Source organism: Saccopteryx leptura, chromosome 3 (assembly GCF_036850995.1).
Source record: "Saccopteryx leptura isolate mSacLep1 chromosome 3, mSacLep1_pri_phased_curated, whole genome shotgun sequence".
Lineage (NCBI taxonomy): Eukaryota > Metazoa > Chordata > Mammalia > Chiroptera > Emballonuridae > Saccopteryx > Saccopteryx leptura.
In genome coordinates this window covers 58611807-58634706 of record NC_089505.1, presented here as the reverse complement: position 1 = coordinate 58634706, position 22900 = coordinate 58611807, and the positions used below count along the sequence as shown (strand labels likewise).

The 22900-nt window shown below is 53.7% G+C and overlaps 1 non-coding gene across 1 annotated transcript; it reads left to right on the top strand.

Moving 5' to 3' along the window:
- Nucleotides 1–19292: 19292 nt before the first annotated feature.
- Nucleotides 19293–19442, top strand: LOC136401700 (5.8S ribosomal RNA). Its single transcript, XR_010750707.1, has one exon. It is a non-coding gene; the product is annotated as a 5.8S ribosomal RNA (ribosomal RNA).
- Nucleotides 19443–22900: the final 3458 nt, after the last annotated feature.

Genomic DNA, 22900 nt, shown 5'->3' with positions numbered 1-22900 from the left:
GTAGATTTCGGACTATAGAGGGAAGGCCAGACCCCTCTAGAGGGTTACGATGAGGAGTCCGTGAGAAGGGGTCAGCCAGACTTCGTTGGGGAAGGGAACTGACAAGGGGCTTTTAAACGACTAAAAGAAGCTTCTACACCGGCCAAAGTTAAAAAAAAAAAAAAAATAGATACAAACCGTTCCATCCATGTGTCACTGAAACGCGCGCGCACGCACATGCACACACGAAACAGAAAGCATTCTGGATCCTGAGTCAGGTCTTGGCATTCACCAGGAAACCTCTAGGCTCCTTTTTTTTTTTTTTTTTTTTTTTTTTTTTTTTTTTTAAGATTTTATTTATTCATTTTAGAGAAGGGGGGCGGGGAGAAGCAGAAAGCATCAGCTCCCATATGTGCCTTGACTGGGCAAGCCCACCCAGGGTTTGGAACAGGCGACCTCAGCGTTCCAGGTCGATGCTTTATCCACTGCGCCACCACAGGTCGGGGTCGTTTCTTTTGGGTTTTTTTGTTTTTTTTAATTTTTTAATTAATTAATTATTATTATTGTTATTATTTATTTATTTTTTATTTTTTATTTTTTTTACAGAGACAGTGAGTCAGAGAGACGGATAGACAGGGACAGACAGACAGGAACGGAGAGAGATGAGAAGCACCAATCATTAGTCTTTCGTTGCGCGTTGCGACACCTTAGTTGTTCATTGATCGCTTTCTCATATGTGCCTTGACCGCGGGCCTTCAGCAGACCGAGTCACCCCTTGCTGGAGCCAGCGACCTTGGGTTCAAGCTGGTGGGCTTTTGCTCAAACCAGATGAGCCCGAGCTCAAGCTGGTGACCACCGGGTCCTCGAACCTGGGTCCTCTGCATCCCAGTCCGACGCTCTATCCACTGTGCCACCGCCTGGTCAGGCGTTAGGCTCTTTATCCAAAAAAAAAAAAAAAAAAAAAAAAGAACTGGATACAGTAGTGCCTGGACCCTGCTCTTGTCACCTCAGTGTTGCAGCAGCAGCACAGGTATACCAAAAAGAGAGCAAATGTCTCTTGAGAAAAGGACCTCGTCAACCTTCCCCAAGTACACGTTATGAGTTAGTCAACTGTGTGACCGGTGGTGGTGCAGTGGATAAAGCGTCGACCTGGAACGCTGAGGTCGCTGGTTCGAAACCCGCAGTTTGCCTGGTCAAGGCACATATAAAACTTGATGCTACCCTTCTACCCCCCCCCCCACGTCTGTCTCTCTGTCCGTCCATTTTATTGTATCTCTCTCTCTCTCTCTCTCTCTTTCTCCCCACTCCCCTCTCTCTAAAACGAAAAAACGAATAGGTAAAATCTTTAGAAAAATAAGTAAAATTAAGACCTTAAAACAACGGCTTACTTAATGACAAGGCCAGGCACCTCCAAGCCTAGGCTCAACTGGGATGGAATTCCTGGCCCAGCGGCTAGACATAGAGCTATTGGCTGTCGCCCTTTCTAGGATGTCTCCTGAACATCCTGCTTATCCCACTTTTATTCAGAACTTGCATTTTTTTAAAAATTGATTTTTGCGAGAGAGGGTGGGGGGTGCGGAGGGGGAAGCACACAGGAACATTGAGCTGTTTCTGTATGTGCCCTGACCAGGGATCGAACAGGGCAACCTCTGCACTTCAGGATGATGCTCTAACCAACCGAAGTTATCCTAATGCCCTCATCCATTCTGTATCTCCCAGGCTAGAAACAGTTCACCTACACGCACACATACACACACACACACACACACACACACACAAACACACGTGTGTCGTTTATCCAGAGCATGTCAACACCGTTCTGAACCCTCTGGGTCAAGCAGCTGACAAATTTCAGAAAAAACCCTGGCTTTTACCTTCCCATACAGGGAATGAGTGATGCCATGGCTCAACCAACTCCAGGTACTCACTCAGCAGGAGGTAGAAACGGAACATTGGGGACATTCAACAGCCCTTCCCACCCGAACCCCCCCACCCCCCCACCCCCCGCCGCAACATTTGCATGGTAGCCCTTGAGGGCTCAATTGTATGTAAGAGACACAGTTATCACGGCAAGAAAATGGGAGTGGGAGGGGCGGGATTTATCTCACCCACTGAAGGAGGGAGTCAGCGGCCTTAGGAGCTGCTGAAATAAAATCACCAGTTGTTCAGAAGGTCCAGAAACCCAGTGTGTTCCTTTCAGTATCAGGGAGGGGGAGCCTTGAAACCCCTAGATGGCTTGACCTCTGGTGACGCAGTGGATAAAGCATGGGCCTGGAATGCTGAAGTCTCCAGTTTGAAACCCAGGGCTTGCCTGCTCAAGGCTGATAGGAGAAGCAACTAGTACGAGTTCATGGTTCCTGTTCCTTTCCCCTTTTCCTTCTCTTTCCGCCTCCCCCCCCCCCGCCCGCCTTTGCCATCTCTCTCTCTCTCTCTCTCTCTCTCTTTCTCCTTTCTCTCTCTTCCTCACCTCCTTTTCCCTCCCTCTCCCTCCACACCCCCATCCCGTAAGATCAAGAAATAAAACATGAAGGAAAGTGAAATAAAAAAAAAAAATCCCTCACTTTACTTCTCGCCTAGCCACAGCTGCCAGACAGGCAGCATTTCAAGGGACATCGACACAGCAGCCAAGTTTATTGGGACTGGGGCTGCTGCACTAAGGGTGGCAGGGCAGGCCCCAAGGCTGGATGGAATTGGGGCCGTACTTGGGGGAGGGGTGGGGGTGGGGAGCCACCATCGCTATTTCTGCCAGAAACTGTTCTCTTAAGCAATGGTTCTTCTATGCCATTCTGGGCTTTGCCTTTGTAAAGCCAGCAGCCGTGGCCAGGGCCACTATCACAGCAGCCCGGCCCATGCAGATTCGCATTGGATTCGGACAGTCGGCAAAGAAACAGCGGAGCCAAAAACTGGTGGGCCATAGTCTTTAATCCTACCTTGCACCCGGCGGGCAAGTAAAAATACACACTGGGCTCCAAAACCCAGTCACATTCAGTGCTCACAAAGCTACTGATTTATCCGAGTTTCCTAGAATCAAAGGTTTCTAGCTCACCAGACTTATTCACCTCTGTTCCCCATCTGCTTCCTTATCCCAAATACAAACTCTACACAAACTGGCATCTCACTCAGCACTCCACCATCTTGGCTGCTTCTCCTGACCTCCTCCACGTGGCCTCCTCCCGCTGCTGGCTCTACTCTCTCCTCTGCTGAAAATCTCAGGAACCAAGAGGCCAAGCTCTCGTTTTGCCCCCATTTTATAGTGTAGAAATCCAAACCCTTAATCCAATATACATAAAATAGGGAGGTCTCTAATACAAAGACACTTCTGAGGCATGATTGGATTGTACTGCCCCACATCAAAAAGGGTGGGAAAGGCTTAATCCCAAAACCAAGCCCCAGGCTCCAACAATCCTGCCTGCCCCCAACACACATTAATATCACCTGGGCGACGGCCTCCTTGTGTCATCTTTAACAAAGTGAGCATAATACATTTTATCTGCCCAACAGCCTTCTAAGAGGACATGGGGCCTTTGTCCCTCACCCAGGACCTGCGTGCCCTGTACTTTTCTTTACCTATGCCTCCTTAGGTATAGCGATTGGCTCATGTCAGCGTTTGACGGAAGAAAGACAAGTGAATACTGTATTAATACGGGGGAGGAGGGGGGCAATGAATGACAACAACCACCAGCACCAGCAGTAAAGGCAGTGTTGCTTTAGGAGTGTGTTTGCTGGGCCCTTAACCTAGAGTTGTTGAGTCAAACCATCTCCTCTCAGGCCTCCCTGGACCCTCATCACTCCACGCCTGCGCGTGGCCTAGGGAATCTAAGACACGGAGATTTACCGCCGCCGCCGTATACCGTCGCCTTGGACCCTTGACTCGCGCCCCCCACCCCCACCCTCACCCATGCATCACAAATGGCCGACGGCGGTTTTTCTAGGTTGAAAAACAGAGGATCCCGGCCAGGGCACATAGGAGAAGCGCCCATTTGCTTCTCCACCCCTCCGCCGCGCTTTCCTCTCTGTCTCTCTCTTCCCCTCCTGCAGCCAAGGCTCCATTGGAGCAAAGATGGCCCAGGCGCTGGGCATGGCTCTGTGGCCTCTGCCTCAGGCGCTAGAGTGGCTCTGGTCGCAATATGGCGACGCCCAGGATGGGCAGAGCATCGCCCCCTGGGGGGCAGAGCACCGCCCCTGGTGGGCGTGCCGGGTGGATCCCGGTCGGGCGCATGCGGGAGTCTGTCTGACTGTCTCTCCCTGTTTCCAGCTTCAGAAAAAAGAAAAAAAAAAAAAAAGAAAAAAAAAAGAAAAACAGAGGAGACTCTTCACTCCACACCGGGGCCCCTTCCTACAACATCCTCCCTCCCTGGATATTTTGCATTTCAATAAAGCCATCGAGAGAGGTCCATCGGAATGAATGGCCCTCATCTCCTCTCTCCACCCTCCTCCCGTCACCCACCCACCCCCGCCGCAGGCCCAGCCCAGCCAGGCCCGCCCCGCCCACCCGGTTTGAGACACAGAAGGAGGGTGTGAGGTGGGGGTTGCCCGTAAGGGCTGAAGCAGGCCTGGCTGGGGCCCTGAGGGTCCCCATGAGGAGTTCCTTTCCTTTGCCCACAAAAAATAAACGAAGAAGCCAAGGAGCTCACCCCTTCCTTTCATCGCCTCAAAAGACATGAGGTATGCCTTGAGGAGGGTAAATTTGCAAGAATTTGATCTGTACACAGAATGACGATTTCAAAATAGCCCATGTAACTGCACCTTCCTCTTCACAGGCACTGTACTATCATTGTTGGCTTCAGATTGAAATAGGCCTATTCAGCCACAGGGGCTGGAGTGGTGAGCTGTGCCCAAACTCCGCTCCAGTTATTACAAAACAGAAACATCACCTGTATGTACTCTGTGAGTTTATTTGTAAAGGAATATATTTTCTGAGAGGAGGGGGCAGCGAGGCAGCAACTCCTTGTTCCACTTAGTTGTTCCATGTACTAAGTGACTGCTTCCCAAGTGTGTCTTGACTGGGGATCAAACCCGTGACCCCAGTCAGGACCCTGCATTTCCTCTTCAAAGGAATGAGTGCAGCTAGGGTCGCAAAGTTTCTCCGTCTGCTTCAGGGGTGACTTTGTAGCTGGAGTTCTCCAACCTAAATGGCCTTCGGAGAACTATTTTCATTAAACATAAATAATGAACACACACTTAGTTGGAGTGGAGCAGACATGTGAGTCTGTGCGCGCGCTTGTATACATATATACGTACGTACGTACGTGCGTGCGTGTCTGCGCGCGCGCGCCCGTGCCTGCGTGCGTGCGTGTATGTATTCTAAAACTCAACTGTGAGAGCATGGTGGAGTGGAGAACTTGGAGCAGAGATATTCCAAATAGAGCCTGTGGAACAAATACCCCATGACCCCAGCAGAACCACGTTTGGGGAAGAGAACGAAAGGGTGGGATAAGGCTCAGGAGCCCTTTCTGCAAGTGCTGTCACCAGTGGACTAAATTCTGTTGCTTATGTGCATGTGGCCCTTCACAGGCTATGAGGAAAGCAAGCACAGACTACGGCACTCATTTCATTTCCCAGTTGTTGCGAGTCTTAGGGGTTGTCTTTTTCAGCAGTGAATGTGCTTCACCTCAGAGCAGTTGAGAAAAGACATCTCCTGTGTCTCAATCTCTGAGACTTCTTTGGGGAGAGAGTCTGAGATACAGATTTCAATCAAAACCTTCCAGGAACAGTTTCTTAACCTTGTTTATTCATTGATTGATGGATTGATGTGAGAGAGAGAGAGAGAGAGCCCCACACCCCTGAGAGTTTTGGGGGTGGGAATGCCCAATTTCCTCTTGAGCCTGCAGGGTCTCGATTGCCTTTAGCCAGAAATGACCCACAGGCCAAAGTGTTGCATCTTGGAGAGGCCTATTCTGAACCCCTAGCAATCCCCTGTGTGAGCTACTCAGTTTCTATGGTGTTTGTAATGTCACGGGTGTTCATAGGCCTGATTTTTATTTCCATCCAGAATTACATGTCTGGCTTCTCTTCTCTTCTCTTCTCTTCTCTTCTCTTCTCTTCTCTTCTCTTCTCTTCTCTCTCTTCTCTCTCTTCTCTCTCTTCTCCCCTCCCCTCTCCTCCCCTCCCCTCCCCTTCCTTCCCTTCCCCTCCTCCCCTCTGCTTTCCTTTTCTTCTTTTTAGGGGGGGTTGGGGGTTTGGATGCCTTTTTAATGGGAAGTTTCACAAAGGGCCCGGCCCTCAGGTCCCACACATATCAGCTGCGTGGTGTGTGACACCCTTGGCCTAGTGACCTGGTGCCCAAACTCCAGGGGAGCTGTAAAGCCAGGAGCCATGGCCAGGGCCACTATCACAGCAGCCGCCCGGCCCATACAGGTTTGCATTGGATTCGGACAGTCGGTAAAGAAACAATGGAGCCAAAAACTGATAGGCCATTTTCTTTCATTCTAGTTTGCACTCAGCGGGCAAGCAAAAAACACACACTGGGCTCCAAAACCCACTCACATTCAGTGCTCTCAAAGCCACTGACTTATCCGAGTTTCCTAGAATCAAAGGTTTCTAGCTCACCGGCCTTATTCACCTCTGTTCCCATCTCCTTCTGTTGGTCAAATAAGTTTGTAAATATGATATATATGTTTGCTCGCTTGTGACTTATATTGGGTGTGGGAGACAGGCTATAAGCAGGCCAGGTCGTTGTGGCCTGGGGTTTGGTTTTGGGACTGAGCTTTTCCCTACACCCTTGACTGATTGTATGATCTGGGTGGTGCTCTCTCATGAGGAATCCAATTATGCCTTGGATGAGTGACTTTGTATCGGGGACTTCCTTGTTTGTATATTGGATTAAGGGATTTTGGTTTCCTACATAAAGTGGGACAGACCAGGAGCTGGCTCACACAGTTCCTGCTATCACAATTGCAGGGGCTTCCCTGATCCCTGGCCCTTCATGGGAAGAGCTGGTTTTCTGCTTTTCCCTTGTCTTCTTTTGTGGTTTGCCTGTCTTGGTGAGACACCAATAAATAGGATGGCCCCCCATCCTCTGACTCCGCCATTTCTTTATCGTCTGCCCGAATCCAATGGGAACCTGCATGTGAATGGCCACGATGGCGGCTCCTGGCCTTACACCTTCCTTCTCCAGCGTCAAACTGCACAAACTGGCCTTTCACTCAATACTCCGCCATCTTGGCTGCTTCTCCTGGCCACATGGCCTCTTTCTGCTCTCTTCTCTCTGCTCTCTCCTCTAATGATAATCTCAGGAACCAAGAGGGCAAGCTCTCATTCTGCCCCCATTTTATAGTGTAGATTCCAAACCTTTAATCCAATATACAAAATAGGGAAGTCTCTAATACAAAGACACTTCTCTGAGGCATGATTGGATTGTACCGCCCCACATCAAAACGGGTGGGAAAGGCTTAATCCCAAAACCAAGCACCAGGCTACAAGGATTCTACCTGCCCACAGAGACACACATTAATATCACCTGGGCAACGGCCTCACGTGGGTAGCGCCATTTTTAACAAAGTGAGCATAATACATTTTATATGCCCAACAGGAGCTTCTTCTTCTCTGTTCCCCTGCCTCACACATGACTTATTGCCCAGTTTATTCTATTTTTTTTTCCCCCTCTGGTATGTAATGTATCTCAAAGCAGCGCTCTCCTGTTGTAGGACAAATTTCACCCTCTCCTGCCCCCCCCCCAGGTTGGGGGCTGTGAAGAACACAGCTAGCTGCTAGGAATGTTCACGAGCCCAGGATTCTGTGAGTGGACACGGGTGTTCTTGTGCTCCGCGGTGGGGTCCTCCGGGGTTTGATATCCCACTCCCTAGAAGGACTCACAGGATTCCACAAGGCTGACTTTCTGGAGGTCAAATTGACACCACCACTCACCATCGTGTGGCCTCGTAGCGCACCCCTCCCCACCAGTCAGGCAGGCCTCTCTCATTCCTTGGAATGTTCGAGTTACTTGAGGCAGAGAATCCTGCATGCATCCGGCCAAAGACCCACTCGGCAAACCCATCTCGGGCCGATACTTGAACACTTGAGCTCTTTATATCACCTGAGGCTGTCACTACTCCTACTGCGCAATCTTCAGCCCCCACTGGCTCTGGGAGGGGAAGAGGGGGAGAAAGGGGAGAAGGAGCAAGGGTGAAGAGGCAGAGGGTCGCTTCTCCTGTGTGCCCTGACCGGGAGTGGAAACCCGGACGTTCAGACACCGGGCCAGTGTTCTATCCATGGAGCCACCGGCCAGGTGTAGGAAAATGGCTGGGAATTTGACTGTGGTCCTGAGGCAGCAGTCTTTGGCCCGGACTTTGGACTTCGGAAGGCCAAGTCCTGCAGGGGCAGAACGCTGCCCCTGCAAGCACTGATAAGATTGTTTATTATTATTTTTAAAATTATTTGTATTTATTCATTTTAGAGAAGAGAAACAGAGAGATAGAGGGAGAGCTGGAGAGAGAGGGAGAGGGGAAGAGAGAGAGAGAGAGAGAGAGAGAGAGAGAGAGAGAAGGGAGGGAGGAGCAGGAAGCATCAACTCCCATATGTGCCTTGATCGGACAAGCCCAGAGTTTTGAACCGGCGACCTCAGCATTCCAGGTCGACGCTTGATCCACTGCACCACCACAGGTCAGGCTGATAAGATTGTTTACAGGAAATAGCTGATCCATGTGGCCTTTTTTCCACATACCTGAAAGGTATTAGTTCGTGACCCTTCTCTGTACCTGAACCCAGGCTCTGCGACTTTGCTGGATGAGCAAAGAGACCAATAAATACAATGAGGCCGCAGAGATCTGGGCTCTCAGCCCTAAGAGGCCGGGGGTCCCCTGTAGCCGTCTTTTCTCTATGTTGTGTCTTCTGTGGTATGTCTTCCTTAAGTCCTGCCATGCCTTCCTTTCGTGCACACACCCCTTTGCTGAGCCCGACACGGCACGCGCCAAACGCACAGAGAGTATTTTACTGATTTTGACCCACTGACGGCCCTGAGTCAGAACAAATCGTTCAGGTTGCCAGGTGGATTTTATTTCGGGTAGATGAGAAACTTCAGTGTTGTCCACCGTGGACGTTATGGCATCTCCAGCTTCTCCTGTCCCTGTTCAGTTTCTAGATGAGATGATTGAACTGTAAGTCCAATTCAGTCAGCTTTATGAAGAGGTGTTTCCTGTCAATCATTCCTAGGAACAAGAAGGTCGTCAGTGAGCGGGACAGGGTGGTGGGTGTCTTCATCCTATAAAAGAGGGTTAACAGAGCGACAGGGTTAGTTTTGTTTGTTTGTTTGTTTGTTTAAATTTATTTATTTTTAATTTTTTTCACAGGGACAGAGAGAGAGAGAGAGAGTCAGATAGAGGGATAGATAGGGACAGACTGACAGGAACAGAGATGAGAAGCATCGATCATCAGTTTTCCGTTGCGACACCTTAGTTGTTCATTGATTGCTTTCTCATATGTGCCATGACCACACCACGGGCCTTCACTGACCTTGGGTCCAGGCTAGTGAGCTTTTTGCTCAAGCCAGATGAGCCCGCGCTCAAGCTGGCAAACCCGGGATCTCGAACCTGGGTCCTTCCGCATCCCAGTCCGACACGCAGAGCGACAGGGTTAGGATGATGACACGGAGTTAGAGTAAGCCAAGTGACTGACAAGTGTCGATTGCGACGAGAGCCTAATAAAGGAGAGTCCAGCCTGACCTGTGGTGGCGCAGTGGATAAAGCGTTGACCTGGATGCTGAGGTCGCCGGTTCAAAACCCTGGCCTTGCCTGGTCAAGGCACATACGGGAGTTGATGCTTCCTGCTCCTCCCCCTTCTCTCTCTCTCTCTCTCTCTCTCTTTCCCCCCCCCCCGAAATGAATTTTAAAAAAAGTAATTTAAAAAAAAGAAAGAAAGAAAGGAGAGTCCATATCTGTCTCTTCTGCTTGTTTATGGAACTGGGCTGTAGCAGAGAAAGCCCTTATCCAGGGAGGGAGCCCTTTTGCTACGGAGCTGAATTGTTGACTCTAACAATCTTTACGTCCCAGTCCCGAGTCCCGTCCTTAGTCCGTAATCAGCTCAGTGTTCTCAAGATACAGCGATTTGTCTCTAAGGTGTCCCCCGCTGGGAGGTTTAGAAGGCTTTGAGAGATTTGGCAGCTTGGTTCTCTTCTGGGTGCTGCTGAATCAATCGTGTCGGGTATATTTGATTTTAATAAGGCATTGGGCCACCAAGAGAAATTGGAAACCCCATCGTGACAGTAGCCAGTCAAGCCCGGGAAACGTCTAAGCTGCTTTGGTTTTTGGACGGTGAAAAGATCGGGTTCCTCCGAGATTGTCAGGTTTCATTAGCAGACCGTTTTATTTTTTAATTTTAATTTTATTTTTACAGAGACAGACAGAGAGTCAGAGAGAGGGATAGATAGGGACAGACAGACAGACAGGAATGGAGAGAGATGAGAAGCATCAATCATCCGTTTTTTCGTTCCGACACCTTAGCTGTTCATTGATTGCTTTCTTGTGAGTGCCTTGACCCTGGGAAGGGGGTGGGGGTGGTGGGTGGTCTACAGCCGACCGAGTAACCTCTGGCTCAAGCCAGCGACCTCGGGTCCAAGTTGGTGAGCTGTACTCAAAGCCGATGAGCCCGCGCTCAGGCTGGCGACCACGGGGTGTCGAACCTGGGTCCTCCGCATCCCACTGCGCCACCGCCCGGTCAGGCATCTCTCCCTCTTTCTCTCTCTCTCTTAAATTAAGCGTGGGGGGGGGGGAGTGGGAGGCAGAGAGACAGAATTCCGCATGTGTTCACATGCCCCCCCCCCCCCATCGACAGAGTGACAGGATCCACTTGGCCAGCCCCTTGTGGGGCACCGCACTGGCTGCCCATCTGGGGTATTGCTTGTCAGCTGAGCAGCAAATCTTAGTGCCTGAGGCAGAGGACAAGGAGCCAGCCAGCCGCCCGCCCTCCCTTGTGTCCTCAGCTCCCAGCTCCCTCCTGGAGCCAATTCGCTGGAGCCATGGCTGAGGGAGCGGAGCGGGTGGAGAGGATGGGGGAGGTGTGGAGAAGGCGCTTGTTGGTCCAAACTCTAGGGGAGTGTCCGGCGTGGCTTGCAGAGCCCAGTCTGGAGGGGCGCTGAGGGGTGGGCATCTATCTCACTGGTTAGCCACAGAAAAGCCTAGTTTTCCATCTGGCCCAGTGAGGGCTGTTCTGTTAGGGCTGGTGACTGAGTCTTCTGTTTTCACCTAACTGATGACTATTCCCATGCAAACATGCATCCATATTATGTCATGTCATGTCATGTCATATTATATTATGTTATATTAATTATTTTATTTTTATTTCTCATTTTTAGTTCTCTTTGTGTAGCTGCAGAGTCTGAATGGATTTCTTGGGCTCTGAACCCTAAAAATGGGTTCAAGTGTGCTGTGTGTCTGGGTTGAGGTCTGAGGCAGTTTTACCGGCCCCGACTTCACCCCTCTTTCTCTCCCCAGTCTGCAGCTCTCTCTAGCGGTTGACTAAACTCTCCCCGGCCTCCGAGTTTCTGCACCCCGCCCGCCCCGCGCCCCCCGGAAACAGAGTGCTCCCAGACTACTTGTGTTGGGCCGGAGCCGGAGCCGAAGCCGGGGCCGGGGTGTGTGTGTGTGTGTGTGTGTGTGTGTGTGTGTGTGTGTGTGTGTGTGTTGGGGGGGTCGGCGGGGCCCAGCTCTCCTCCCGTCTGTCTTTCTGTTCACAGACTGAGTGTCACCAGGCGGGGATAAGTAGACCCCAAATAGGGTCCCGGTCTCCCCTCCTCTAGAGCAGGGGGTCCCCAAACTGCGGCCCCCTGAGGCCATTTATCCAGCCCCCCCCCCCCCCCCGCCGCACTTCCAGAAGGGGCACCACCATCTCACTAGCCAAAAGCAGGCCCATAGTTCCCATTGAAATACTGGTCAGTTTGTTGATTTAAATTTACTTGTTCTTGGCCTGACCTGTGGTGGCGCAGTGGGATAAAGCGTCGACCTGGAACACTGAGGTCGCCGGTTCCAAACCTTGGGCTTGCCTGGTCAAGGCACATATGGGAGTTGATGCTTCCTGATCCTCCCCCTTCTCTCTCTCTCTCTCTCTGTCTCTCTCTCTCTCTCTCACTCCTCTCTCTCTAAAAAAATCAATAAATAAGATATTTTTAAAAATTTACTTGTTTTTTATTTTAAATGTTGTATTTGTTCCCGTTTTTTCTTTTTTTTTTTTTTAAATTATTTTTATTTATTTATTCATTTGAGAGAGAGAGAGAGAGAGAGAAGGGGGGAGGAGCAGGAAGCAGCTTTGACTCCCATATGTGCCTTGACCGGGCAAGCCCAAGGTTTTGAACCGGCAACCTCAGCATTCCAGGTCGATGCTTTATCCACTGTGCCACCACAGGTCAGGCCCGTTTAGTTTTTTGTTTGTTTTTTTACTTTAAAATAAGATATGTGCAGTGTGCATAGGGATTTGTTGATCGTTTTTTTTTTTTTTCTATAGCCGGCCCTCCAACCGTCTGAGGGACAGTGAACTGACCCTCTGTGTAAACAGTTTGGGGACCCCTGCTCTAGAGCCTGCTTGTCTTTCCCGCCCGCGGGCACTTGGTCTTCTCACTCACGTGAATTTGCTCTCGTGCCTTCGTTCTGTCCGCCTGCCCTTTTGGCCTGTGGGCTCCTGGAGGGCGGCGACCGGGACTGTGGGGAGACTGACGGAGGGGCTGTCGTGAATCATGGCAGGGGCGGGGGTGGCAGGCGAGGTTGTACAAGAAGCTTCTCTAATGGACAGCAGTGTTCTAATCTAGACAATAACCTGAAAACGTATCTTTCTGACTTTGAAGTAGGCTACATGTTCTTTAAAAGGACAAAAAGAGCACGAAGTTCAAAAGAAAATAGGTACTCTGGTCAGAGAGCTCAGTTGGCTAGGGTATCTCGATTCATATTTTTAAGGAAAAAAAATTAGAGTGGAGAAGAATGCATTGTATTTATAAAAGATCTTAAAAGCAGGAGAGAGAGAGAGAGAGAGAGAGAGAGAGAGAGAGAGAGAGAGAGATGTTTGTCTTGAAGAGGTGTGTGTGCGTCCGCGTGTGTGCGTGCGGTGCGTGCGTGCGAGCGGTCCGCGCCGGTTGTCGGGAGCCACCTGGTGGCCGCTTTTATATTGTCCCTTCCCTTCCTGAGCGACAGAGGGAGCAGGATGTGGCCGCGGTGGCCGCGGCGACTTCCAGCCTGCCGCCGGCCCTGGCGGAATCGTGCCGGCGCTGGTGGCGCGTCGGCGGCCCGCTTGTTCGCTGGGGATTGGACTCGCGGGACTGAGTTGGGAGGGGTGGATGGGGGAAGGGGGGGAGGGGGGGAGGGGGGGAGGGGGGGGAGGGGGGAGGGGGGGGAGGGGGGGGAGGGGGGGAGGGGGGGAGGGGGGGGAGGGGGGGAGGGGGTCTTCTCTTGGGCTGCGACCCGGTTTCTGGGTTCCTGTCTCCCCATTTGCGCGAGAGTCGAGTTTTCCCGCGCGTATGCGCGTGTGTGCAGGTTTAAGTGTGTGCTCTAGCGCCCCACCCCGCGGAGCTTCGCTCGGCCCCCTCTGGTGCGGCGGCGGCACTTGGAGGGGTGGTTGTGGTGTGGGGAAGGTGGGGCATGTCGTCCCGCCGCCCTGCGTGCTCCCCAGCCGCAGTGGGCTCCCACCCCCAGCTCTCTCGTGGCCTGGCGGCTGTGGCGTTCCTCTGCCGCGCGGGCCACGTGGCGCGAGGTATGTTGGGGTTTTCTGTTCTGCGACCGCGACCCTGACCTCTCCCTCCCGTGCGTTGAGGGGAAGCGTCGTTCACTCTCTTGGCCTGTGGGTTTGAAGGGTGTGCTTGGTGAGGTGTGGCGTGGAAGAGCCGCTTGTTGTCCCTGTCTTGGTCCTCTCCTGGTGTCCCTTCCACGGCGGTCTGCTGGGCGTGTGGGCTCGCCTGTTGCTGATCGATGTGGCGTCGTGCCCTCTTGGGCTGGGCCTAAGCTGTACCAGACGAGGCATGGGCATTCCTGGTGAATGGGACTGCTCTTCTTGCTCCGCTGTGGGGGCCCCTCTCCTCTCCTTGCCCTTCCTACCTGATGGTGGTGTGGTGGCTGAACAAAAGAGGAGTGCGGAATCAAGCCCGACCGCTGCTCTCTCGTCCTCTCTGGCTGTGTGTCGTTGAGCGCGGGGCTCTCTACGCGTGGTGGGAGGGCCCGCCGCGCCGCCACGTCGTGAGCCCAACCCCGTGTTGGGCGTATGGCCGCGTTTTGCCAGGCCTTCAGCGGTGCCCCTGGAGCGGTCCGGGTTTGTTCGTTAGTTGCCCGAGGCCGAGCTGGCTTTTGTCGCCTTTTGTACCCAGGCCGGCCCCTGTAGGGGTTTCCCCGCGGCCAGTGGGTTGTGTCCGGGCGTGTGAGCCTCAAAGGAGGCCCCAGTATGGAGAGAAGACGCGGGGGGGAGAGGCATTTTTTGGTGCACGGCCCCAGTATCATCGCTCGCTCGTGATCGCCGCCACCCGGCCGCATTGTCGATCGTGGGAGGCCTGTGCCGCTCCCGTGGGCGAATACCCGTGTCGTCGCGGCCCGCCGGCGTTGAGCGCCCTCTGGGTTGCTTGTGGGGCCTCCCCTTGGCGCCCCTGGGCCTGTGTTTTAGGAGCGACGTGCCTTCGGTGAGCAAAGCTTTCTCAAGCGATCCGTAAGGGTGACTTGCGGTACCGGACCCCCTAGTCGCCGCCCCTCCAGTGCGCGTAGTTTATTGTAAGCTACCTGGGTGAGTTCGGTTGGGCATGGTTACCTCTTCACTGCGCGTTTGGGAGGTGTCGCCCCTCCGGCCCCACCACTCGCCCTTCCCGTGGCGCGGGTTGGCGGGGCCGTGCGGCGCTGTGCTCTTTGCCTACCGCGGCCTGCGCCTCCCCTCTTTGAGTCGGGCGATGGTTTCGCCGGGCCTGTCCTGCGTGTGTTATGGGCTTGCGGCGCCCGCTTCTGCGTGCGTGTGCTGTGTGTGCAGTACTGGGTGCGCGACAAGGAGAAAACATGCACGCGAACCCGCTCCGGTCGGAGGAGGCTGGAGGCTTGGCTGTGCGCGGGCACGGCGTGGCACGAGCCGGGGCTGAGTCCAGGGTGGAGTTATTGTCCCCGCCCAAGGTGGGCTGCGTTTTCTGTCCCGGGTCGGACTCGGGCGGACAGACGAAGGAGGCTGGGGCCGGTCTTCGCGTCGTTGCCGGCGTGCGGGCAGTGTGGGTCATGGGCCCCCACGGAGCTGTTGGAGAGCTCGTGGAAAGCGTTGGCGTGTGTGTGCACCGAGGGGTGCCGGCCGTCGTCCTGGATTTCTTGGGGCCGCCTGTGTGTGGCAGTTTGGTTGGTTCCCCCTGTGTGTTTTCCAGGTGGGGCCCGCCTGTTGCCCTGTGATGCTACCCACGCCCGCTGGCTTTCCTCCGCGTGCACTTGTATTGGGCCCCGCGTTCGGCGCGTCGTGCCCCTCATCTCCTCCCCTCCTTGCCTACGCGCCTCTGTGGCCCTCCCTGCAACGGGCGCCCGTCTAGCCCCGAGGGCGCGAGTCGTCTCTCACGGCGCGCTTTAGGGGCCGCCTCTTTGGCGCCCCCGGGCTGGTTGTGTTAGTGTGCTCCTCTGGCCCGGCGTCATAGTGAGGGAAGGCGCCTGCTGGCGCGTGTGGTGTGGGGGAGGTTGTGTGCGTTGGCAGCGGTTTGGCGGCCCCCGCCCCAGCGAGGCTGGACGGTGTTTGGCCGGGGAGAAAAAGAGAGAGGGCCCAGTCAGCGTCCTGAGGGCCGCGGGACCGTCTCTGTGCCTGTAAGGTGGCCTTCTGGCGTTGAGATACCCGCGCGCCATGGGTGAACTTGACTGAGCCCCTGTCCTCGCGTGCTCTATTTTTTCCCGTCTTTCTTCCTCTGTTCTGTTCCGAAGCCACGTCCCGCCTCGAGTGGGCTGCCGGGCCATGCCAGCGCCAACCTTGGCCCGCCAGAGTCGCCTCGCCGCAGCGTGTGGCCCGCCCCGTGTGTGCTCCTGTCCCCCGCCTGCCTCACGTTTCTCCTAGGGCCTCGTGGTCCCGCTCACGGATGTGCCGTCGCCTTTTCCGGGCACGCCGCCCCACCCTTCCCCACTCGCGGCGGTGTTGCGTGCGGGCGCGTACCCGTCCCGTGGCCGCGCCCTGCGTGGCCTCAAGCGTGCTTGCTGGGTCCCATTCGGCATTCGTGAGCATCACGCCCGCCCAGCCACTGGCACCCCCTCCACCCCCAACCCCCGCGAGGGGGCGGTGCCGGTCTTTTCGGGCCGGCTCCGTCTTCCCCTCGGGGCGGGCGGGGCGGGGCGAGTGAGCGCGTGCCTGCCTTAGGCGTGCCCGCCTCGCGTTGCCCTCCGTCGCCGTTGCCTTTGGGGGCTCCTTGCGAAACGGGATCCCGCGCCTCTCCACGCCCGCCGTGTTGCGTGCACCCTGTTCTCTCCATGCAGGGTGGGAATGTGCTGCTGGGTCGGCATCCTGGTGGCTGTCTGTTGTGCTTTTCCTGGCGCCGTCCATCGGCACGCCACGCCTGCGGTGCCCAGCGCGCTTACTTGGCACATCCAGGCCTCTTTTTCCGTGTGGTGTGAGATGTGGAAGGGTGTTTTTCCCCCCTGCCCCCCTTGTCTCCACCGATCCACTGCGCGCTTCCCTACCTGGTTGATCCTGCCAGTAGCATATGCTTATCTCCAAGATTAAGACATGCATGTTTAAGTATGCACGGCTGGTACAGTGAAACTGTAAATGGCTCATTAAATCATTTATGGTTCCTTTGGTTGCTCGCTCCTCTCCTACTTGGATAACTGGTAATTCTAGAGCTTAATACATGCTGATGGGTGCTGACCCCCCTCGCGGGGGGATGTGTGCATTTTTATCAGATCATAACCAAACCCGTTCAGCCTCCCTCCAGCCCTGGCTGTGGGGCGGGCGCCAGTGGCTTTGGTGACTCTTGATAATCTCAGTCTGATCGCACGTCCCCCTTGGCATTGATGACCCATTTGAATGTCTGCCCTATTAACTTTTGATGGTAGTTGCTGTGCCTACCATGGTGACCACAGGTTATGGAGAGTCAGGGTTCAATTCTGGGGAGGGAGCTACCGAATTTTGATGGTAGTTGCTCTGCCTACCATGGTGAACATGGGTGATGGGGAATCAGGGTTTGATTTCAGGAGATGGCTACCACATCCAAGGAAAGGCAGCAGGTACGCAAAAATTACCCACTCCCAACCTGGGGAGTTAGTGTTGAAAAATAATACAGGGCTCTTTCAAGGCCCTGTAATTGGAATGAGTCCACTTTAAGTCCTTTAACGAGGATCCATTGGAGGGCAAGTCTGGTGCCAGCAGCTGCGGTAATTTCAGCTCCAATAGCGTATATTAAAGTTGCTGCAGTTAAAAAGCTTGTATTTGGATCTTGGGAGTGGGCAGGTGGTCTGCTGTGAAGTGAGCCACCGCCTGTCCCTGCCCCTTGCCTCTTGGCGCCCCCTTGATGCTCTTAGCTGAGTGTCCCACGGGGCCAGAAGTGTTTACTTGGAAAAAATTAGTGTTCAAAGCAGGCCTGAGCCGCCTGAATACCGCAGCTAGGAATAATGGAATAGGACCGCGGTTCTATTTTGTTGGTTTTTGGAACTGAGGCCATAGTTAACTGAAGCCATGATTAAGAGGGATGGCTGGGGGCATTTGTATTGTGCCGCTAGAGGTGAAATTCTTGGACCGGTGCAAGATGGACCAGAGTGAAAGCCTTTGCGAAGAATGTTTTCATTAATCAAGAATTAAAGTTGGAGGTTCGAAGATGATCAGATACCGTCGTACTTCTGACCATAAACGATGTTGACTGGCAATGCGGTGGTGTTATTCCCACAACCTGCTTTGCAGCTTCTGGGAAACCAAAGTCTTTGGGTTATGGGGTGAGTATGGTTGCAAAGCTTGAAACTTAAAGGAATTGATGGAGGGCACCACCAGGAGTGGAGCCTGTGGCTTAATTTGACTTCTCACAGGAAACCTCGCCTGGCCCAGAGGTTGACAGATTGATAGCTCTTTCTTGATTCCGTGGGTGTTGGTGCATGGCCGTTCTTATTTGTTGGGTGATTTGTCTGGTTAATTCCGATAATGAATGAGACCCTGGCATGCTAACTAGTTACGTGACCCCTGAGTGGTCGGTGTCCCCCAACTTCTTAGAGGGACAAGTGGTGTTCAGCCACCCGAGATTGAACAATAACAGGTCTGTGATGCCCTTAGATGTCCAGGGCTGCATGCACGCTACACTGGCTCAGTGTGCCTACCCTACACTGGCAGGCGCGGGTAACCTGTTGAACTCCATTTGTGATGGGGATTGGGGATTGCAATTATTCCCCATGAATGAGGAATTCTCAATGAGTGCGGGTCATAAGCATGTGTTTGAGTCCCTGCCCTTTGTACACACTGCCCATCGCTACTACCGATTGGATGGTTTAGTGTGGGGCCCTCGAATTGGCCCCGCCAGGGTCAGCCCATGGCCCTGGCGGAGCGCTGTGAAGACGGTTGAACTTTGATCTAGAGGAAGTAAAAGTGGTAACAAGGTTTCCGTAGGTGAACCTGCAGAAGGATCATTAACAAGAGAGCGGCGGTGTTGACGGAGCGATCCGTTTGGGCCGTCTGACAGGGCTCCCCCTTGTGTGTTGAACTGTGTGGGCGGCGCCTGGGGCACGGCGTGCGTGCCCCTGGTCCTCCGCCTGTCGTGAGTGAGAAACGGGGAGTGAGAGCGGTGGGGGTGTTGCAGGGAATGGTAGAGAAGAGAAGGGGGGGTCGTGGTTGTGGGGCCATGGTGCTCCACTTCCCCCTTCGCACCCCTGCTTGCGGCTGCCACCGGTTGGTCAGTCTTATGCCCCCCCCCCCCGCCTTTCGGGGCGTCCCCGGCGCGCGTCTCGGGGCGTCGGTGGTGCTGGCCTGTGGGTGCTGGTGGCTGTCCGCTGAACGTGCCCTGTGCGGGTAGGGGTCTTTGCTCCCCTGCGTGGGGTGGCTTGCCACTTGCTTGCTGCTGGGCTGCTTGGCGGGTTGTCGTATGCCACTGTCCCGCTCTTGGGCCCTGGATGGGGTGTTTGGTTTGGTGCCGGTTGCTGACTGCCCCTTCCCTCCCCGCCCCATGGGCTCCGATCCTGCCACTTTCCCCCTGTGGTTTCTTCCCTGCCCTTGTTTGATGCCATTCTACCCCGGTGGCCCTCCCTTCCTCTCCCCCGCGCCCCCTTTTGCTGTCTGCAATGTGCCTCCCCCTCCCCCTTGCTGCAGTGCCCACCACCCTCCCTCCCTGCCCTCCCTCCCAGAGAGGGTGTGGTGGTGGTGGTGGGGGTAAGTGCCGTGCCAGGGAAAAGAGGATGTGTTCTTAAAAAGACCCGTTACAAATGCAAAACTTGTATGACTCTTTGCGGTGGATCACTTGGCTTGTGTGTCGAAGAACGCAGCTAGGTGTGAGAATTAATGTGAATTGCAGGACACATTAATCATCAACACTTTGAACGCACTTGCGGCCCCGGGTTCCTCCCAGGGCTACACCTGTCTGAGTGTCGGTTGCTGATCAATTGTGTCCTGGGGTGTGCCATTGCCTCCCTGGGGTTGTGCAGCTGGGGGTTTTCCTTGCAGGGGGCCAGGGCCTGTGCCCTGCGCCCTATATTCCCCTAAGTGCAGACAACCGGCAGCCCTGTGACCCCCCCTCCCCATGCTGACCCGGTGTTGGTGTTGTTGGGGGCAGGTCGCACCGCCCGCGAGAGTGAGAGGGTGTTGAGAGGCCCGAGGGTGTGAAGGCCCACCGCGGGCCTCTGCGTGGTCTCTCTGGGAGCTCTTTCCACGCGCTGCACGTGGCCTTTCATGGGGAGGGGTAGGTGTGTCCTGTGTGAGTGGGAACTGGGCTTCCTCTGGTGTTTCCCGGAACGCGCCCCTGCGGGCCCCCACTCCTCGCCTTGCCCCTGGTGGGGGGCCGGCTTGCGCCAAGGCCGTGTTGCGTGTGCGCAGCCGCGCCCTGGGGGCGCGTGCCCTGTCGGGCGTCCAGTGGGACACCGCGGTGTCTCCTGCCTTTTGCGCATCTTGTCCCTGTGTTTGTGGCCGTGCCGCGTCTCGCGCCCCGAGCCCACGGTGCGTAGGTGTCCGAGGGGGAGCAGAGGGTCGCACGCCCTTTGTCCTGTGAGGCACCCCCCCGCCAGTCGTGGTGTTTGGGAAGGGAGGGCGGTGATGCCCTTGCCCTTTCAACCCCCTGCGCCTGCCGGCTTGTGTGCCCCCTCACCTGCTGTCCTTCCCTCTGTCTCTCCTCTGCGCAGTTTTGGGGATTTGGGTGTCCTGGGAAGGCGGAGTGGGTGTGTCGCATGCGGTAGGCGGTGGCAGTGAGGGTGGAAGTCTCCTCCTTCCTCCCCTGTGGCCCCCCGTCGGCGTGGCACGCTGCGTGTCCCTCCCTTGTTGCTCCCTCTCCTCCCCTAGTGGGGTTTGTCCCTCTGGTGTGTGTGCGCACGCACCCTACTCTGAGCCGTGACCTCAGATCAGATGTGGTGACCTGCTGAATTTAAGCATATTAGTCAGCGGGAGGAAAAGAAACTAACCAGGATTCCCTCAGTAACGGTGAGTGAACAGGGAAGAGCCCAGTGCCAAATCCCCTCCCTGTGGTGGGGTGTGGGAAATGTGGCGTATGGAAGACCCACTCCCTGGCGCCGTTTGTGGGGGACAAGTCCTTCTGATTGAGGACCAACCCATGGATGGTGTGAGGCTTGTAGTGGCCTTTTATATTGTCCCTTCCCTTCCTGAGCGATGAAGGGAGCAGGATGTGGCCCTGGTGGATGCTGGCGACTTCCAGCCTGCTGCTGGCCCTAGTGGAATTGTGCTGGTGCTGGTGGTGCATTGGTTGGCCCGCTTGTTTACTGAGGATTGAACTTGTGGGACTGTGTTGGAAGGGTGGTGGATGGTGACGCCTCTGCCGCCACCGCCTGGCGGCAATGCTTTTGTTGCTGCTTGTGCTATTCCACTGGCACTTGGCGGCGCTCCTCATTCATTGGGATGAATCCGGGGCCACAGTGATGCTGGTCCAAAATATTGTCATTGTCAGATAGGCACATTTAGGTGTTTTGGCTCCTGGCCGGCAGGTGGAATTTTTTTTGTGTTCCCTGTGGACCAGCGGGATAGCCAGCATCATCATGGGCAGTGCCAGCAGCCATGTGCCAAGCACCATGCCCTTGTGGTAGCCCTTGGTGTGCCCTGTGGTGTCCATTGGCCTCATCACTGCTCCAATGTGACCCGTGGTCTCCTTGTCCTTCATGGAGCTGTGGTCCCTCAGGCTGGCCCAGGAGGAGGTATAGGTGCTAGAGGGCTAAGAAAGGGTGTATGTTGCTCTAAGGTGGGCCACTTTTCACCATTTTCAAAAACAAATTTGGTTAGTTTTTTCAATTTGATTCATGCTTTCTACCTGCCTTGATCTTTTGGGGCCTGTAGGCACAATGTAATTTCCAGATAATATTGAATGCCTTTTTCACTAGCTGTGAGATCTTGAATACAAATGCAGGCCCATCATTAGAATGGGCAAACTAATTCTGGAAAGAATTTCTTAACTGTTATTGTGGTTTCATTTCTAGTAGGAAAAGCTTCTACCTAATTGTTAAATTACTTCAGAAAAATCTATTTCTAAATGTTTACTTGAGCAAGTTTCTCTGTTTTTACAATTTCTTTACCTTGCTTAGTATTTATTTGGGCACAAATGGAAACACTCGGACATTATGCCTTCTGCAATAGATTCTATGTCTGGCTTTTTTTTTTTTTTCTTCCAGAGTCGGAGAGAGGGATAGATAGGGACAGACTGACAGGAACAAAGAGATGAGAAGCATCAGTTTTTTTGTTGAGCATTGCAACACCTTAGTTGTTCATTGATTGCTTTCTCATATGTGCTTTGTCTGGGGGGCTGCAGCAGACTGAGTAACCCCTTGCTTGAGCCAGCGACAGATGAGCCTGTGCTAAAGCTGGCGACCTTGAGGTCTTGAACCTGGGTCCTCCACATCCCAGTTTGACGCTCTATCCACTGCACCACCACCTGGTTAGGCTAAGTCTGGCTTTTTTAAATTATCCCTTTCCTGCTGGCAAAATCATTTTCTAATTGGTTGCAAATAACCCTTTGGCAACAAGGCTTTCTAGTAAAGTCACTAAAATTTCTTAAAACCACCACTGGTTTTATTGACTACTGTGACATTCGAATAAAAGCCATAAAATACATTAATAGGCTTGGGAAAATAACTTAAAAAGAACTGGTCCAGTAAGTACAGCACATTCCCGGAATAGATGAGACCAGACTCCCAGGATGAATAAGACAGATGAGTCCTAGAGATAGGGAAGTCATTAGACTCCCAGGATGACTAGGAGCTGATGAGTCCTTGAGATAAGGAAGTCGTAAAAACTCCTAAGATAGTTAATGTGACCACATCCTAAGGGATAGATAGGGACATTTCCAGCTGGGGGCTTTCAACTGTATGACTGGTTGCTAAGGCACATGACTAAAAATTTAATTTGGAGGAGCCAATTGCTAAACGCCAAATTCGCTTCTGTATGAACTGCTTGCTTGCTACGCTATAAAAACCCCTAGATTGTAGGCGCTCGGTGTGGCTCTTGTGACTACCACTTGAGTCCACCCCTGCGCAGCTTAATTTTGCTTTGTTCTCTTTTTCTCTTGGCCATAAAACTTTGTCTGAAACTCTCCAAACGTCTCCAGTGTCTGTTTTACCCGGCGAGTGTAACATTTTATGGGGGCTCGTCCGGGATTGCCCATTATGGGAATCTTGACTGGGGACAGGCGGAACAGCTGTTTGAGCTGGTGAGTATTTTGTTGTAGAATTTCTTGTTTTTGTAATTTGGCTCCGGAGCACTTACAGTCTGTGGTGGCAGACAGGATGCTGTCAGTGACCCGCCCAGACACTCGGGCCAAAGGGTAGGATGCTGCCGGCCGAGGTTTCTGTTTCTGTCTGAAATCGATCGATCGTTTCAAAGTAGTGAGCTCACTCGC